We start from the raw sequence: 21,546 nt of genomic DNA on the forward strand, positions 1-21,546 counted from the left end.
ACATGAATATGGACAAGGCATTGTCACTCATCATCCGCTTTCATCTGGTCAATAACAATTATTCATCCGCTTCCATCTTCCTTCATCCGGACGATACAAACCTTCCATCCGGTCCATCATTCTATCTCAGTGCCCCAGAACTTAGTAAACCAACCCAAACAGACAAGAAACTCATGATTATGCTTTCAAAATTGAGTATACTCAATTGTATTGATTTAGTACACTATTGAGTATAATCATTTAGGTTAGTGACACTAATTCAAGTTAGTGTTTGACAATTGAGTAGCCAAAATGTAATTTTCCATACTTCACACATTAATAAGCGTGTTAATTGTCCTGGCTCCATATTGGTTTAACTTATTGATACCTATATGGTGTGAATTTCAAACCATGCCATGTCGTAACGATTTTACAAGGATTTTGGTTTTTAACTTGTCGGCAAAAATGATTTCAAATGGAGCTGGTGTCATGCTTGATTATGATGAAGACAAATGCATGAAAAATTAGGAATCAAGGAGGTTTGACTCTTTCCACATCTGGATACGTCTCATAATGTTGGCAAAATCAAAGTCACTTGTTTTACATCTACTCATGTATTTGATCTCAACATAAGTAGACACACTACCCTATGATAGAGTAGCCAGAGGATTTCGCAAAATATCAGGACCCTTTTTGAAAAAATCGGGACGCACTATTGGGGTTCTTTTGGACTATTTTGAGTCTTAATATTCAAATGATTAGTCAAATGTATGGAGTTTTTGACTTCTTGAAAAATCGGAACATTTTGAGGCTATGTTGGGCTTATATATTTGTTTATAAGGAGTTAGGACACTAAATAAGAGTTTATAGAACTATGGGGATCCTAACTCCAATGAAGTCCTTCTAACTCTGACCGAAATGCAGCAATCAAATAAAAAATTCTGTATCAGAGACTGTTCAGGTCTTTAAACTAGTTCTTCTTTAAGTTGTATTTCTCGGAGATGAATCACAAACTATATCATCAATCCTCACATATTACATCCATCTCATATCATCTTCAACATCCCAATTCTAAATCACACACCTAACTCAATTAATCAAAAGTTTTCTCATCCGAGAATCCTTTTGCATTAACCCATAACCCAATTTCCAAAAAAATTCACTAACCGACTAACTTCGACTAATAAGATGCGTCATCATCCATTTCTCATTATATCCGTACCCTATCTTATATCCAAAAACTTGTTCATTTCGATTCTTAATTAACACATTTTCCGCTTAAAAATGCATAAAATTGAAGAAGTAGGAGCTTCTCCTTTGATGCCGGCATTATTATATGCGATTCATGAGAAAATCAGATTAAAATCCCGTAAAAAAATATAACCGAGAAGAAGTTTATGCTGTATAATGTTTGCATTTGACAACTAAATTGGATGATCATACGGTCGATATATACGTACGAATGAATTCAAGTCATTGCCAGTTGCCACACACACTGACACACATATTAAGAAATTTTAAAGGATTTCTCTTCATCATCATCACTTATTCAGTGCAATGAAGGGAGTAAGATGGAAAGACAGAAATGGTTAAGCGCATTAGTCACTTTAGAGATTTTGTTTGTCTGATAAAAATAAAATAAAGTATGAAGAAGTAAGGGCGCAAAAAAGACTTGTGAATTGAATTCGCATTACTCATTCTGTAAGCAGTTCTTTATCGTCTTTTCAGTCGTTCTCTTAGCTTAGTTTTTTTGTGAAGAAAGAGGTGGAGAAAAAATATTTGCATGTTATCTGCTCATGAATAAATTATTGGGATAGAAATGCAGTTAGTTCTTATATAGTTGATTTGATGCCGTTTTAAGGAATAGTTTTATGTATATTTTTGAGAATTTTAAGAGCTCGATTGAGTTTTGTGTATGGTTATGGTTAAATATGCTTATAAGAAATTGGTCCCGAAAGGTATATTGCTAGAAGATTGTAATGCCGATTGTATGGATAGCTATAAAGTGGCATGGAGAAATTTTTGGGCAAAATTAATGAATTTAGCTATAAATTTTAGTAAGATCCACTTACAAAAACCCTATTGACTCTCTTTAGCAATCTCAAACAGGGGCTCTCATATGTACCAGCATTTAAGAGTCTTTCATATTTATAATAGAGAGTCCTTGATATATACACTATAGAGTCCACCATTTAGACACTATAGAAGCCGTCATATAAACACTATATAGGCTGTCACATGACTGTAGAGAGTCTCCTATGTCAACCTTATCAAGTCTCTTATTTTGACTTTATAAAGTCTCACACCATTACATTATAGATTTTCTCCTGATAACTGTTCAGAGCTTCTCATGCCGACCTTGTAAAGATTCTTATGCCGACATTGTAAATGCCAAGTAAATGATCTCATCCTGAGCCTATAAAATCCGCCATTTTGACTCATATTAACCCCACAAATCGATGGATTGATCGAATATCCCGCACCAGAATGACGTGACTCTAACTTGATGCCAGAATCGGTTTAAATCCAGAACCACGTTAACGGTTTCCATCCAGGTTCAAAAGTTGGATCGATTAACCAACTTGTGCTGTTCAACCTAGTTCGTCTCTAAAACTGCGCCATATCCAACCAATCAGACCACAAACCTTACAAAATTTCCTAATCCTCATTTCACTCTTCACTCGTTCATTTGTTTAAATTTAATGTGACTAATTTTACATTATTTCACTCTACATTTTACTTTTTTTTGTTAAACTGACATTTGGCAATGAGATTATATTTCAATTTGTGAGAATGATCAATCAGCTGCTACGTAATCGGAAATGCAATCAATCTCAATAAAATACTCCTTTTTTATTTATATTTTGATGCATTACTTCTTCGTGTGTCTAATGAGTGTAAGACTGACGAATGGGATAAAAAAAAATTGATTTCCATTCCTTCCTGAACAGTCTTGAAAAAAGTCAAGTTGAATATTGAATTTAAAAAAAAATCCTCACTGCACTCAATGTCATTCAACTGGAATTTAAAAAATTGATTGTGAAGGGCGAATATAAAAAATTTCTATAGAAAGTGAAAATGATTCGGGCAGTGGATGGAAAGGAGGGAAAAATTGAGATTGAAAATAAATTTAATTGCCGTCAATGGTTCATTTCCTCTTGATAATATGAAAATAAATTGAGAACTACTTCATTTTTTGGGTGGAATGAGGAATAATTTGGAGGAGTCATGACTGACGTCAATTAAATTTGGATGGAATTGAGGGTTTAGTGGTGATTTGGGGCTCTTGTAAGGCTGTGGATCCAGCATAAGCTCCTATACCCTCAACAATGACGAATTGAATGACCTAACCCAACTACATGCTCAAATTGAATTCTCCTTACAACCCCACAAAACATTTAAGGTCCTTGACTCATCAAGTACAATCCATTGACCCCTTCTTACCAAAAATCAATACATCCTTCATCAACATAACATTCTAAACTATTTGCTCTTCACAGTCACTAAACTCAATCCAATAAATTGAACATTTTTACCCTTCATTGTCTCTAGAAATGCAAAATATTGCTTGAAAGAAAATCCTTAACGTCAATCATGCAATCGAAAAATGCTGAAAAAAAATTTGTCGATTTTTATCATAATGAAATTATGTACAGCAAACCCCATAATTCAATATTTTCTCTCTCTCTTTTTATTCTTCGAGGTAAAGTTTTTTGGATGAATTCAGCATTTTGCACATGGATTGAAAAGTATTTGTGATTTTTTGTAAGTCTTCTTTATTCATTAACGATGATGATTTGATTTAATTTGTAAAAGGTGCATTTTTTTTGTGTGAGATAAGTTGGGAAGTGATGTGGGTTTTGGATTTGAAATAATTGATTTGATTTATTTTTGCATCTTTTCCGCGTCAATTTTGGAATTGTTTTCTGCATCTTTAAACATATAAAACTACACGCCATAAACACTACATAAACAAAATGTGGAAATTTTTGCATGACATCTTTATAATCTTTTTCATGATGATTGGATTATTTTACTCCAATTTTTGCATCATTTATGCTTCTCACTTTTTTTCTGCATCATTCTTGTATTTATTCTTAACATTTCTCTTTTGCATCTATCTCGCTTCAATTTCAGCATCCAATTGATTTTCTTATATTCTATTATTTTATTTTTGCATCATTTCTGCTTCTATTTTCGTTGCTGCGTCACTTTTGCTTCTATTTTCGTTTCTGAATCATTTCTGGATTAATAGCTTCTGACTTTATTTTTACGTCATTTCTGTTTTGTTCATTGCTTTTCATTTCCACATCAATTTCGCTTCTGTTTTAGCTAACCACTCGGAACCATGCTCCAATTTGGAGTTTAGTTTCCTACAAAAGGCCTTCCATCTATTATTTAGAAGCTTAGTTTCCTATTGCTGGCCTTATCAAAAAGTTTGTACAAATTATCCATTTTTGCATCACCTGAACTTCTCTTTTTTTGTTTCTTCATCATTTCTGTTTTCACTTTTCGCATCTTTCTTTAGTTCATTTAATACATCACTACTTCCGTTTTTGCTTCAATCTTCGCATCTCTTCTGCATCACTTAATTTTAATTTGAAGGTTTATTTGCTCTTTAAATACTACATATAAGCTGAGTTGAAGACTAATCTCTACTAATCCAATGTAAATTGTAGGAACAAGCCAAGTTTATGTTCCAAATCCAACACATTCTATCAATCAAGGCAAAAGCCCAATATTTTTTGATTTCATAAATTTTTTGATGAATGCCTCAAAACACAAAAAACATAAATAAAAATTCTGACGAGAGATCACGATAAGTAAATTATGATGAAGATGCAAAAACAAAAAAAATATGCACTTTTTTATCTTCTTACTTACTCGTACACACATAATATAATATTTTTTGGCATTGTTATGGCTTACAAGACTACAATTGTTATTGCGTTCATCGTCACCCTGAAGCTATTTCAATTAAAAACATTAAAAAAAAAGACTATATGCAGCTTTTGAGGTAAGGGATAATAAAAAAACATGAAGCAAAAGAATCTGTAACAGTAGATTAAAGGCAGGCAACGGACATTAATAGTATGGGTGAGACAGAGATGTAGAACAGAAGACATTAAAGTATTGATTCATCATCATAATTCTGCATTTTTTTTTTGTTCTTCTTTCTTGTTCCTACATTTTTTAAATACCTTTAAGCTATTGCAGTTGTTGGTGTTGCTTTTGTTGCTGTCTGACTTTAAAAAAATTTACTTTGTTATGTGTAAATTTTGCTGTAATTGATTCGAATGGATGTTGTCTTAGAGCGGTCTTATAAGTGGGAAATAGAATTGAAGTTCTGCTGGATAGTTAATGGCGATTTTAGTTTGAAATCTTAGAGGCTGGAACGTTCATGGTCTGCTGATTGAATTAAAAGAAATTGCGGAAGAATTCAGAGAAATTGGACATTGATGTTTATTGAGATTTCAGAGAAATTGGCACAGTTATGTCTAATGTGTTCAATAGTTTAGACAAAATTAGGTTAAATGATGCAAAATTGAGACATAAATCATGCAAACTTGAAAAAATGATGCGGAATTGAATGAGTTCAATGAAGCAACATTGAAGCAGATAATGATGCGAAATTGAAGATAATGATGATGCGAAAAAAAGCTAATAATGATGCGAAATATGGATGAATTAGAGGCTGATGCAAAGGTGATAATGATGCGAAACTGATGCAAAGAATGATTCAAATTTAAACTAAAAAATAGTGCAATATTGAAGCAAATATTGATGCGAAATTGAAGTTAATAATGATGCAAATGTGAAACTAATAATGATGCAAAATTCACGTTAATGATGATGTAAAACTGATGCAAAGAATAATTCAAAATTAAAACAAAGAATTTAGCGAAATTAAACTAATAATGATGCGAAATTCAGATCAATAATGATCCAAAGATGAAGCAAATAATTGTGTAAAATTGAAGCGTCACAATGATGCGGAATTAAAACATAAGTAGATTTAAAATTGAGGCAATGGATTATAAGAAGCAATTGAAGCTGTAGAAGTGCTTATTATGTAGAAGCAAGATTTATTAAATGATACTAAAAGCTTGGAACAATACAAAATTCCAATTAAGATTGATGCAAAATTGAAGCAGTAAATGATGCAAAATTGAAGCAGTAAATGATACAAAGACTAATCAAATAATGATGCAAAATTAAAGTAAATCAAAATACAAATCTGAACTAAAAATGATGCGAAACTAAAACCAAAATGATGCCATACTGAAAAATGCGCCTACATTACCTCCTATCATTCCTTATCAATCTCTCAAACTCGATCACTTGAACATCAGCACAACAACGAAAAAAATTATAACTTATCGGTAAGATTATCCCTTCGAGACAATACCAGAATGTGCAGTCAGTACATAAAACAACATGAGTAGGAACAGCAGCAGAAGGTAGAGGAACGAGTAAGTGAGACAGAGCCATAAAGTATCAATGTTGAGATAATTTTTTTATACTTTACGATATAGAGAATGAATTAAGATTAATTATATACAATACACAATTTTTCCATTCCCTGTAAAAAAGTCTTAAGTCCCCTGAAGAAATTTTCAAATGCACGATTTTAACATCAACTGGTGTTCCGTTCGACATCTCATGATGTTGTGTGCCTTCTTCTCTATATCTCATCTCAAAAATGTTCCTTCCTTTCTCATTTCATTCTTTGCGCTATCAATAAAAAAATATTCATTTAGAAGCTAAAAAAGCATCTGGAATTGACATGCAAAATGTGTGCAGAGTGAAATTTTCTGTGATGAATTTTAATTCTCTTTTTCTTCTCACAAGCAGCCATTGATGGACATTCCATCTGTCATGCTATTAACATAATTTTCATCTCTTGTAAAAGATGGATTTTCACTTTAGGCTGAAATAAATATTTGCAAAGATATTGTACGCTGAGTGTATAGAGAGAGTTTATGTGGATTAAGGCTTTGTGGTACTTGAGATGGATTGTAGTTGAAATGAAGTGGATGGAATGGATTAGAAAAAATGTGGGATTTAAGGAGAGATTTAAATAGAAAGTCATATGTTTTGATTGATAGCGGATTGATGTTATGTTGAAAAAATTCAATTTTTTTGCATTTGACCACAAATCTTGACCAATTCAGCAAATAATCTGCATCGACGCCAGATCCGAATTCTGACCACACTACAAGGATTAAAATTTTTAATCTCGATATTGAATTGTATGTTCAAAAGATTGACACACATATCTGGTTTGTTGTCCAATCACTCAGCCATACAGGCCTTACTCTCCCACTGGCAGATTTGACTATAAATAGTTCATTCCTTTGAGCAGTGAAAAAGCGGCGATTCTCTAGTTCAAAATCCCAGATTCCACTCTGTTCAAACACCACAAAACTAAATTAATATTTAAAGTATATAACCGACAATCACAAGAACCATCTTCAAACCAGATTGATGGTAAATGAGCTAGTGGACAACCTAAGGACTCTTGGAAGCAAACTGTTGATAGAGACAGTACTGCACTTGGACAGTTTTGCACAAGGAAGTTGGGAGACGGAAGGCAGCCAAAGATTCAGTCTTAGGCGCCATCTGAGAAAGGCTATGGATCACAATTCTCTCGTTCGATTCAAATTCTAGGAAGGTTTTACAATCTTTTAAAAATAGCTATGATTAAAATTTCTTTATTTTCTTCGAAATAATTACTAAAAAATCTAATCAGCACCAATATTTTAATTCAAACTAATACTAATTAAAAAATCTATCAAAATAATTAATTTGAAACGAAATAGCTATTTTACAATAATTTCAAAATAATTCCCGCATCAGAAAAAACATTTTCCAAGAAAATCCACAATCAAAATGTCAAATAAATATTTCAATTATCAATCAATAAAATATTCATAACTAATTAATAATCCGAGTCACAATCTCATCAGCAATTGAATTTATAATCACATCAACGCAAAGAGTTGAATATTTTATGTGTCACATCGATGATAATTATGAGCTTAAATATGGAATTTAAAAAAATAATTTGTCATCTATTTTTTGACATGCACGTTTCCATTTTTATAATATGAATTAATAAACTACAAACAGAAATTTTCTGTTAGTCTTTAAACTTCCTCCATTCATTTCATTCATCTCGTACCGCAAACATAAAGATGACGACTCAAAGACTTGTCATTTTTGCGTGAAAAAAATAGAGTCTTCGAAGATTTTATTTTAAATTAAATATTTACCTCCTCATTTTACATTTATATCTTTCATATTTGCTCATCGGAGACATTCTATTTGCCAGCAAGTCCGTACAATGTCACTCGTTGATGATGAATGAGATTTTTTTTTTCTTTATTTTAGAGACGTCTAATTTATGATGAAGATGTTAAGTACGGTCAAATATTGATTAAATGTAATTTCTTTTAACTCTTTTGATGATGTTGATGTGGACGATGATTTGAAATAATTATATTTGCTTTATGAAAGGGCGTTAGTGTATTTGCGATGTAAGATGATGAGATGTGAAATGGATTTTTATGGATTTTACGTGATTTTTGAGCGCATTTTTGTGGGCTAATATTAAATATTGTCACTGAGGTTGTATTTTGATGGTAATTAACTGGAAGGTTTAGGTTGTTAAATACATTTAATTAATTTTTCTAAGAAATGAAGTAAATATGGAATTTTCATAGTTTTGAGTACTTAATTCGTCACTTAGTTAGCTCAGTGGGTAGTTTCTCGTCATTCATCATTAGCTTGACCTAAAATAGACTCAAAAATAGTTAGAGCTAACCACGTAGTTCCATAAAATAGGGATAGAATATGAATATACTCCCACATGAGACCTATACATTATTAATGCGAAGTATGTGAGGTTTCGAACGATAGAGCTGTCTTCAGACATTCCCTACGCGCGGCAGTGAGCCCTCGTGTGCCCCAGTCAAGGAAGTAAGAAGTAAGTAAGTATATGAGATTCCAAGATCATTGAAAAATTCTACACTAAATTTGAGTGTTCTTGAGACCAAAATCGGGAAGTGTTGATGATCGGGATTGATACAGACCAAAACTAAAAAGAATTCTCTTGTAATATTGACCTCTGCATCGTGTCCGGATCATGTAACACAAACTATGGATTCCATTGAATAAATGGAAATTGTGGATTTTTTGGTGGAATCAATGGAATCGATGGAAATTATGGATAAATTCATGGAATCCAGGGAATTCGATGGAATCCATAGTTTCTGCCAAATGATCCACTTCCCTCCGCATTGCTGTTGGTCTCGATCTCGAGAATTCGTCGAAATCGAGACTTCAGGAAACCCCAACTTTAACTACCTACTGCTACCTACAGTAATCTAGAATATGGCTCATCCACAACAGTAGGTTTGCAGATTAAACACGCAGATTAGTATCCTTGAACGAAGTATAAGATACAGTCACAAACTGCAGGCCTGCTTATCTAAAATTTAAAAATGCTGGCTTGTTCTTGGTCGATCTCTAGAAAAACTCAAAATGACTGCTAAAATGTGGCTAATGATGCCCTGTCTAATACCCGTCATTCAATCTATAACTGCAAAATTAAATGTCATATCCATCCAGACAATCTGTCTCATTTCACATCCTCATAATAATTTTTTTCATATTTTTTCATACAAATATTGTACAAATGCGAAATAAAAAACTATCAAACAGAGTAGACACAGGAAGGGGATTGGCAATAAACAAATGTGATTGATTGGAATTTAAGCAGATTTAATTAAATTGTTGACTCGCTTGTGTAATTGATTGTCTATGACCAGGAAATGTGCTTTATTGCCTTATCAAATTCCAATATATAGTCTTTAATAATATAAAAAAAAAATTGTATGAAATATTCAATTAATGGACATGGAATTTTTTTTGTGCTTTGTTGGATATGAAAGGGTTGAAAAATGTTTGAAATAAATTGGATAGAAAATTAAATTTGAATTTCAATTTTTGAAGTTTTGTGAGTTTTTATAAAAAAAAATTGAAAATTTAATTTTTAGGTCGATAAATTTGAATTAAAAATCTGCAAATTTTTTAATTAGATTTAAAATTATTGAAAATTTTCAATAACAATATTTTAGGAACTACAATCCTTTTTATTATGTTTCTATTACTTTTTATCGATAATTATTTCGACCTTTATTAATTGTCATCTTCAGGATAAATTCAAATGTAAAAATTGAACAAATATTACTGCGATTTTTTAATAATTTGGGTAGTTTAACAGAAAAATTTTCCTGACAAAAACTACCCAAAATCATTACATTTGAATTTATCCTGAAGATGACAATTAATAAAGGTCGAAATAATTATCGATAAAAAGTAATAGAAACATAATAAAAAAAATTGTAGTTCCTAAAATATTGTTATTATTAATGTTATGTTGAAAATGGATCAAATTGATATTGAAAATTTTCAAATTAAAAAAATTTAAATTTAAAAAATTTAAAATTTTTCAAAATTTCAAAAAATTCTTAAAATTTAAAAATTCATTAAAATTTCAATAAAATGATTAAGATTTTAAAATTCATCAAAATTCACAACCCATTAAATGTCTTAAATATTAATTTCAATTAATTTTTTTTTCTTTTCAATAATTTTTCAAAAAACAACGAAATTTCTTTGAATTTCCACTTCAAATCTGACATTCATTTCAATCCTTCATCAGTCATTAAACAAATAAAAATCTTATTTTCTCCATCATTTAAATTTTTTCTCATTTCTAAACCCAAAAGTCAAACATCGGCGCAATTTTTAACCCTTCTTTAATATTTACATACATGTGCATATATTTATAAATTTATATTTACACAAACAGCACTGAAGAGATTTCCACTCGATATAATGTTTCACTCGTTCCTTTGTCGAGTGTTTTTTCAGGATGCATAGCAGTAAAGAAAGTTAAGAAGAAAAACTAAAAATTTTTCAAAGTCTTCAAAGTAATAAAAACAATTGAGAGCAGAAAGAGTTGGAAGGAAATAGGATATTGAGACTGAAGTTGTTGAGTTTTGTGGCGCATTTAAAATTTTTTTGTGCAAATTATTGGGAATATTTAGGTTATTATTAATTATTACCATTATGACTCTCAGATTTAAGTCGTACAGACGCTTAGCTTTGGTAAATTTCGATCATAGTAATACTCAGCTATAGTGTCGCTCAGATGTAGTGTAGCTCAGATTTTATGACGCTCAGCATTAGTTACTTTCAATGACGTTCAGCTTTAATAATACTCAACCATTATAACTCTCAACTGTAATGGCGTTTAAAAGGATTGACGCTCAGCTTCATTTTTTCTAAGATGTAGAAATTCTCAGCATTAATAACGTCATAGTATTCAGCATCTACTATATTAATGCTTGAGAAATTTACTTTCAACCGTAGTGAGGCCTAGATGTAGTGACGTTTAGCTGTAGTGATGCTAAGCTTCATTAAATTTCAAAAATTTAGCTAATAATCTAACAAATTTCTTGCAATTTTTCAAACAATCACAAAAAGTATGAAGAAGAAATGTGAGCCGTTTATTATTAGCTCCCCTGTCTAAGTTTTCATTCCATATACACACTTGTGAATATAATATTATTGTTTTTTCATCTTTCAAAGTTCATGAATAACAAAAAAACTTCATTGTTCAATTTTCAATGAACAAATGTTTGTGATAAAAAAAAGAAGTAAAAATTCTTCTCGATCTTCAGCGATTCTCGAGACTTTACACGAGAGTATGTAAATTGTTGAAGCATGTTCGGCTGTTGTTTATTGTCAAAAATAATATTATAATGTTTCATAAATATATTTATGGCATTCTGATGGCTGATATGAACATGAATTCTTAGTCTTCTTATTCTTCATCACTCCTTTATTTCCCATTCCCAGTTTTCAATGCAGCAGCATTGTGTAAATATTTCTCTTTAATTTATGAAAGACTAATAAACAATTCCAAAAAAATTTTCTTCTTTTCTGCGAGTTTTTCTCTTCTCTTTTTTTTGAGTTGCAGCGACTCGATTACATCCATTCATCGCGAGATCATCACAATAAACATCAACACATATGGTTTCCTTCTAACAAATAATTTATAATTTCTAAATGATTATTTTTCTTTATTTCGGGGAAAAAATGAGTGATGAGTTGTTATTTACTGGCTATGGTGAGTTGCTTGCTCATTCGGATGGTATGCATGTGATTATTTGGATTTGGTAATGGAGAAGAAAATAACTGAGAGAAAAAATGGTATGAATTGTTAGCATTTGTTTTTTGATGACATGTGGTCAGAATTGAAGATTTTATGGAGAAGAATTCAGTGAAAGGAGAGTGATTTTTTGGGTATGCAGGCATCCTTAGATCAAATATTATTTCCTTTTATTGAAGTTTCCAAGAAAATCCGAATTTTGAATCGATCAATTGATTAAAAATCTAGTCTCAGGTTGACGAAGCTCTGATTTGATTCTAGTTTCGGTTTAAACTAACATCAAGCCAAGTCAAGTCGGTCTTGAACCAGATTTTGAATTGATTAACCGACTTGTGTTATTTGGTAAAGTCGCAAAAACGGAAAGGTTTGTACACTCTCTAAAAGTCGTCATAGTAGAATAGTAGTTTAAATTGACATTCTGACTAAAACTTCAATCAACTTCAAACAACCTCGATAGCTTATTGGAAAGAGTATATGACTGAAAATCAAAGAATTCGGGTTCGATTCCCTGTTCGGAACACATTGCCGAGAAAGTGTACATTATTCCGTTATTCAATCCATACCCAAGTTATTAAGTACCAAAATTTGCTTTCACCACCTACTAAATTACTTAAGATGATTGGGATCGGGTGAATCTTCACCGTTTGCTTCGTGTTGTTGTAAATCGCATTGCTGGAACAAAACTAACGCTTCATTACTATTAAATTGATTATGGGATCGATTGATAGAGCTGTCTACAGACGTTCTCTAAACTCGTCAATGAGCTCCCGTTCACCAGCCAAGGAAGTATTAAGAATAAAATCGTCGAATTCAATAAGGATGCATGATCTTACTTAGATGTTGCCTATAGCTGGCTACAATGGCTACACCATTGAAATCTACTCAATTCAACGAAAAGCCTCCCAAATACTTCAACTAATCAACAAACTTCAACTAATTACCATTAGCCATTCAAGTACCGTAAGCATTCCTCTAGTACATAATATGCCATGCCATTATCAACTTAAACATCTTCATTTCACGCATCATACATAAAACTACATAAAAAAAACTCAACAATTCATGCTCAAAAAAAGTCACACAATTCAATAATATTTCATTAAAAATTGTTTGTATGCCTCAATGCATGACATGCTCACTATTGACTCAAGTCATAAACATTGCACAATAATTTTTCCTCTCCCTACACACTTTTTTGTCATATTTCCCAACTTTTTTTATGGTTAAAAAAAATCTCATAATTCTTTAAAAAAAGACATTTTTTAAATCTCTTTTATGTCATAAATTAATCTTTGGATAAACATTTGAAGAATTTATTGACTTGAAGTCTTTTTTTACCCGTGCATAACTGCTTGTGCCTGAGTTGACGAAGTTAAGGCAGTTATAATGAAAAAATATTACAGAAGTCAAAGGATGAAACTTTTCATTCTACTCAGTTTGTTCATTGTTATTAAAAAAAAAACTTGTTCTGTTTACATTACAACAATAAAGATGAGCATAACAATAATAATGACGTTGAATAATAAAGGAGATAGTTGTAGGTAATAATGTCGTTTATATGAACAATATTTAAATAGTTTAAATAACAAAAAGAAAACGGGATTTTATAATGGAAATGATTCTTTTTTAAATATATAAAGTGTTATGAAGTAAGGGTTAGTTGAGGTTAATAATCTCTAGAGATTGACTGAAGGGTACATCAATGTAGGGAACATTTGGAGTCAATGTTTGGACAAAATTTATTTTGTTTGTGGCTATAGATTCTTCAAAACAGATGAGAGCTATTCTCAAACAGACAATGAGCACATTAACTTAGATTAGCGTTCTTATGAGTAAATTCAGTCAACAGTTCAATTTTGTGAACATACTCAAGTGCATGCTGCTTATATCTTCGGAATCACCACTTTCTATACATAAAATCAAACATGATGCAATTTTCATACGCATGTTGTTCTAATATACTCAGATTAGTCTATAGCTACTGTTATATGTTTAAGCGTCTTAGTCTAAGATGTAACTAAACTCTAGGATGTTTCATGTCTGTTCTTCACGTCTGTCATGTCCTTAATTAACAAAGAACAATTTAAATATTCCCGAGAAGCACAAAGTAGCCATCTCATTACCTCTAAATCACTGCGTTATCGTCAAGATATGAAGTCGGCCAGACTCAAGGTCAAACTTCATCATGGCAGCTGTTTCTGGCCCATTCTTACAGCAATAAATGAAATTTGCCGCATCATGCACTTCGAGATTGTGGTTGAAATTTGACAAATCAATTATCAATTTCACATATAGATCTTCTTGGAGTGAAGCTCTAAAAAAATCCAAATTTGAATTTTAGTCATCACTAAACTACTCATAAGTAGCATTTTTTGTAACAAAACATGACCCAAATGTTCAACCTTAATCCACTTATATCATAAATACACAAAATTCAATATTAAAATCCTTTAAATTTTAATCCAAAAAAATCTCTTCCTAGCAATATTTTAAAATTATTGCAATCTAAAAGAATAAACATACATAAATAAAAATTGAAACTGTTTAAAAATCGAGACAGTTGCTTATTTAAGCCGATGGGTGTTAACTGTGCAACTGCTGAGATTTTTATAGTTTTAAATAACCATCTTGAGTGCATGTAGCGTGACAATTTTCATTTTAAATTACGCATATAGTTTTATTAAAATATTTTACACACATTATGAGTTTAGTAGGAATGTATAGGGGGTAATAGATGTCAATAGAATCGAGAGGGGTTGCTTAAATATTTTTTCAAAAATATTTTTACCTCCTATCCTTCTAATTCTCTCCTAAAAGTGAAATTAATTAGCTTAGTGAACAAATTCCTTTCACTTTTCCTTTCTTTTTTTTGTGGCAATGATCATTATTTCATCATTTCACTCTTTTAGGAATTTTTTGGGATAGGAACAAAGGCAGAAGAGAGGGGGTGAAAAAATATTTAACAAATGTGCTCTTGAATCTCTTTTTTTGGATGAACAAAGCAAATTAAAATTGTGAAGAGTAAATTTTGACAATTCAGATGAGGCTTACAACTGGGTTTATTGTTATACTCACCCTCACCTACTGTAAATTGTTCTCGTATTTCTATTTTTTGGAATTGATGGTCCTTAGGATGAATTTGGGTTTAATTTGCAGATTAGTTAATGTTAGGAGAATATTTTGTTAAATTTTCAAGTTTTTAATTTTTAAATCAAAATTTAATAATTTCTAATAAAAATTAAACAAATTTCAAAAAATATTTAAACTGAAGAAATAAATCAAAAGAATTGAAATTTGAAATTAACAAAATTTTAAGTTCCCGAAAAAGTAGAAAAATTTTCATTTGAAATTTTTAAATTGATGTGTAAATTTTAACTAAGTTAAATTTAATGTTTTCACATTCACACCAAACTTCTAAATTGGATTAATATATTTAAATTTTATGAAGGTTTTGAAAATCTCAAATTAAAGTTTTAAAATTTCCAAATTTAATTTGTTTTTAATTCTTAAATTTATAAAGATTTCAAACTTACTTTTCAAAATCTTCAAATTTGACTTCTAAATTTGTTCATCTAAATTAAAAATTTGAATTACATTTGAAAGTTTAAAAATTCAGTGTTTCAAAATTTCAAATTTCAATTTGAATTTTGAAATCAGAATCGAAATAAAATTAATTTCTGAATATAAATTATGTAAATTTGGTGTTTTTAAACTAAAACTTAACTTTTTGAATTGAAAATTTGGAATTTTTAAATATTTTGACTCTTTAAATTTCAAATTTCAAATTTTTTAAAAATTTGAATTTTTTACAATTTAAATTTTTTTAAAAATTCACGTATTTGAATTTTTGGGTATCCAAATTTAACATGATTTTACTTTAACATTTTCTAAAATTAATCTCATTCAATTTTAAAATTCCAAATTCTACCCAAAATCACCACAAGGATCAACATTCCATATTTATCCACAACAATCCTAAAAAAATTACTCCCAAAAAAATATCTCAGATATACAAGAGTTTTAACAGATTTCCAGGCAATAAAGCAATTATAATCTCAAATGAAGTTTCAAATCACACAAAAAAAGAAAACTTTTGCCATTCCAAAAACGACATCCAACACGATACGAAAAAAATATTATTAAATTTCAGCACCAAACAAAAATATTGAAGTCCATTAAAACAGTTTATCCGGATCATTTAAAATTGATGGGATGTAATGATGAAAGAGAATCCATTGAAACTTTATGCTAATCTCATAAATGTTACTGCTTGTTGCTTCTCAGACACATTGTCTTCGCCCCCTACTTCTACTGCTATATATTGTATTGCATTTGTATGGGATTTCGAACAATGAAAAAGGATCAAAATGAAATTTAATAAATTTATTTCCCATATTGCGAATATTAAATTGCACTGACTACTTAACTGACTATTTACATAGAACTCGGTGCAGACTGTTCACATTTTTTGCTCAGTACAATGAATGCGGTGTTTTTTTGGCATGGGATGTGGTTGAAAATAGATAGAAATTTGATGCATTTTGGGTATTTTGAGAAGTTGACATTTTAAATTTAATAAAATTTTAAGCAGCTTGATTGGTTAAAGAGGTGATTTTTAGGGGTCATTGTCACATTGAGGGCTATGAAATTTGGAATTTCTGAAGGTCAGATCCTATCTCTATCAATCGGATATCTTCAATTGGATTAGTATGTGTATCTAGACCTTATCTTTTTCTCTATATCACAGCTCGAAGTCAACTCGAATTTAATATGGAGTCGAAATGACTTAAATCGTACAACATCCGAGTCGACTTCAAACTCTGCTCAATATTTGATTTTGTAATCAGAAATTAGTTAAATTTTGGAAAAGTTTTAACATATTTTGGGTCAATTGTTGCAATTTCAATTAATCTATATCAGTGTTGCCCAAAATGTGTGCCAAGACACACAAGTGTAAAGCCCAAATTTCTTGAAAAATCGAGGTTTGTCCAACGTGGTCTAGACCTATGTGTGTCATGACGCAGAAAAGATTGGGAAATTCAGATTTATGCCATATAAAACTTCGTGAACTTCCCAAAAATGATCCGTTCACTTATCATGTAGAGCAAAGAATCGACATTCTGAGCTCCACATTTAAGAGCGTTACGTAATTAGTGAACGATTCCAAATCGTAGTTGCCGAGCAAATCACATTGGATAAATAGGAACTACTCATCACCCAAACCATAATTAGCTTACAATCAAGTACACTCATTCAGATTCTCAAACGCACAAGCGCTTATGTCCCCAAAAACCCCTAAAAGCCTCCTCCAACTCATCATCTCTAAATATCTTTCTCCATTCCAACTGCTGTGACATTTTTCCGCAAAAAAAAAATATTCTTAGACGCATTAATAAATTGAATTAGTTACAGTAAAAATGTCTTAAAGTGCCAAGAATTTCCTCGGTTTCTTCCTTCCAAGTACACGCGGATGTTTCCCAAAAAAAAAGAAAAAGAACTTTTGTGTCTCACACTGGCATATAAAATATTCCATCGTGGTAAGAAAATTTACGATTCAACTTTCCACTTTTTTTGTATTTTGTTCATGTAAAGATGAAGAAAGGAGGAAGGAAAACTTTCTCATTGCATTTATAGTTTTGTGAATCTCCTCACAATTTGCCATAAAATGGGAATAAAGACGATTGAATAAGATGGGGTTATGGAGATTTGGGAGGCTTAAGCGCAGTTTTTGAAGGTGATTGTGGTCAAAAGTGGTGAAGGTTGTACAGATTTGGACAATTTTGGAAAAGGTTCAGAATCGTGAAGATTATATGACTATTGTCACTCAATATTAAGAATCATGTAAATGATTATGGTCGTGAGTGACCAAGAATCGTGTAGATTACACTACTATTGTCATGAGTGACTAATAATCGTGCAAATTACACGACTATTGTCACGAGTAACTATAAATCGTGTGTTTTGACAATCATAACCCAAAATTGTGTTGATTACGCGACTATTGTCATAAATGGCTAAAAATCGTGTAAATCATACGACTATTGACACTCAAGTTTAAGAATTATGCAAAATTCACAACTTTTCCTCTCTCAATTGACAAATCACCTACCATACTCCACCATCAAGTAGACATCAAGCCATTTCCCAACCCCATAACTCATTTTCCACTCAATATATCCCACCTCAGCAAGAAGAAAGTTCAGGAAAATGGAAAACATAAACAAATAAAGTCATAAGAGCGATATAAAAGTCCAAAAAAATGAGAACCAAAGAGATACATGGATACAAATAGATATACACGACTAAGGATAGTAAAGTGAAGCATCAGCAAAAGTTCTTAAGTAGAGCTAAATTGCTTTCTTCATACCCCATCATATTTTCGAGCATGCAGCACTGCCAAAAGAATGAAAACAGACAAAAAAAACTTATTTAATATGAGATGCTCTTTTTCTGGCTGAAAAACCTGTAATGTTGTGCATATATGGACGAATTTTGATGCTCGACTGACTTTAGCTTCACTTCACTTTTAGTATAAGCTCTTTGATACATAAAAAAAGATGAATAAATGGACGTGAGTGCTGAATAGTAAATGTTTTTTTGGCAGGGAATGAGATGAAAATTATGAGAAAGTTGCTGTAAAACATAACATGATGTAGATCATGAAAATTGGCATTATCAAGAGATGCATCAATATAGACGGACAGGTTGTAAAGTTTTGTAGTGCAATACTTCCGATGTTAAAGAGTTGATGTAAAGTTTTTGGATATTTTAATTATTATTGAATGGAGTTTTCATGTTGATTTGGATGTTAAGGTTAGTTCTTGTTAAGGTGACCTGTATAATAGCACAAAATGGTTAATCAATCGAAAATCCGGGTCCAAATGAAAGATATTTGATGAATTTGAAGGTTGTGATGATGTTAAATGATTGATCCATCGTCCAGGCGCTATCCACGAAAGGCTTTGAATCAAAATCATCAAATGGTGTAATTGTGGCATGTTATAGTATATGGTTTGAGTCCGACACCATGCCAGAATGCAGATTTTGATTTAAAGCCTTCTATGTATAGCGCAAAATGGGTTCATCACAACCTTCAATCGATTCATAACTCGAGCTTCGACTGACGTGACTTTTGCCTGAGGTCGAATTTAATCGACTCTGGTCTGGAGTTAGAGTTTCGCTGTCTTCGTGTCACATTCTCGGCCATTCGGTCATTTATAAATCGTGTTCTTAATTGGCCACTTTCAGAAATTAAGGATCGTGGACCCATAATGACGCACAAGCGTCTCATATGATCCCTTAATCATGCAATAAAGTTTATTACTATATATAGTTCTAAGTACACGACGCACTAACTATGCCGCAAGCCCAAAGCACTATAGTCCTGACCCCATTCAAATTATATTCAGACATATTGTCTAGTTGCTGTAAATAGCTGTTAAATAACGGAGTATTTGACTCTAGTTCTGAACATATCAAGTTAACTCCCATGTAAAGGCTTATTGTTTCAAAATCGCTGTTCAAACTATAAGAAAATTCCATAAAATTCTTAAAAATGTACCACCATAAACATCCTCCCACCCCTAATTTCCATACACATCACCCTCATAATTTTCATCCTCAAATCACAAATAAATGCAAAATTTTCAAATTTTCTCCGAATCTGATGTTTATGCCTAATCATGTCTATCAAGTTACTTTCTCTCCGATCTTGTTGTTTTTCTTATTCATCCTTTCAAATTCAAACTCATTCATTTCACAAGATGTAACAAATGTCTTGAAAAATTCTTTCCTTTTTTCCTTATTTCCATCGCAATTTCAAGTTGTTGGCAAGGACACGAACGAATTCAAGTCCACAAGATTGATAATAAAATTTTCGTATTACATAAAAAGGGTTTTTTTTCTTTTCTTTTGTTGAGTCTTCTTTTAGATAAAATTCATTCGACTATACTTCATCATCCTTTTGCAACAAAAAAAATACCCAAAACCAGCATTGAAATGTTTCTCATACGTATACGATTCATATTTAGCTCAATTTATTCGCGTTCATGGGAATAGAAATAGAAATAATAAAAAAAGAGAAAAAAATTGATGACTTTGTAGATTTTTTTAGTGCGGGATTTTCGAGATAAACTGAGAATTTTGAGGAACTTTTGTCTGGATGTTTATGGCAGTGTCTGGGATTGAAACTCAAAAGTTTTTGATGACAGCAAATTTCAAAGCATAAACTTGACTCTATTGATGATAATTTGACTCAAATTGACTTGATTTGACTCAAATCGATTCAAGTTGACTTGACCCAAATATACTCAACTTGACTTGACTCAAATATACTCAATTTGACTTGACTCAAATCAGCTCAATTTGACTTGACTCAAATCAGCTCAACTTGACTTGACGCAAATATACTCAACTTGACATGACTTAAATTAAGTCCATTTGGCTTGATTTGAATCGGCTCAATTTGACTTGACTTCAAATCGATTCAACTTGACTTGACTTCAAATCGATTCAACTTGACTTGACTTTACTCTAATTGTTTCAAATTGACTTGGCTCGACTATATTTGGCTTGATTTTATTTCGTTTAACTTGACTTGACTACAATCGACTCAAGTTTGCTTGACTTGAAACGAATCGATTCAAATTAACTTGATTTAATTTGTCTTGGTTTGAATTGCAGTCGGATCAACTCGGATAAATTTGGTTAGTTCGAATAAACTTAGCTTAACTTAGAGAAACTTTATTCAATTCAGTTCAAATCGCTTAAACTCAACTCAGTTCGGCTCAACTCGGGTAAGCTCGGGTCAACTCGGGTGAGTTCTCCTCAATTCGGTTTAACTGAACTAAACTTCACTCAGTTGTACTAACCGGGTCTCAATTTGAAATAAATCAACTTCATATTTCATCTAATCTTCAAAAAAAAATTCTCTAAATTAACTGCTTTTCCTATCTGTAATGACATTCGAACTTCCTCAAAATGTCTCTTCCTTACTTTCCTTAAAAGAATTGAGGGTGAGCACACGCAATCGAAAAAGGAAGTATTTCCAATAAAATTTATATTTTTCTATTTTCTTATCGTAACCCATCTTACGATCAATTGAACTCTAATATAACGACAACAACAACAACATCATATCTTATGCACCCTCTAACCCTCCTCCATTCAATACTCATTGAGGAGTTAACTTTAGTTTCTACTGCGGCTTTATATATTGTGAAGTTAAAGAGCCAATTTTTATTTTTATTGAAGGAAGGAAGAGATAGATAGGAATATATTTTATAACCGCACATACATATTCACATGAATCCATATTCACCAAA

General features: G+C 31.4%; 1 protein-coding gene across 1 annotated transcript in view; it reads left to right on the forward strand.

Annotated features, from left to right (window-relative positions):
• The window catches only part of LOC139087526 (roundabout homolog 2-like), a 79,483-nt gene that overhangs the window by 790 nt on the left and 57,147 nt on the right, over positions 1 to 21,546 (forward strand). The window lies entirely within an intron of this gene.

This window comes from Chironomus tepperi, unplaced genomic scaffold (assembly GCF_022539635.2).
Source record: "Chironomus tepperi strain 1889 unplaced genomic scaffold, CSIRO-AGI_Ctep_v1 contig_124, whole genome shotgun sequence".
Lineage (NCBI taxonomy): Eukaryota > Metazoa > Arthropoda > Insecta > Diptera > Chironomidae > Chironomus > Chironomus tepperi.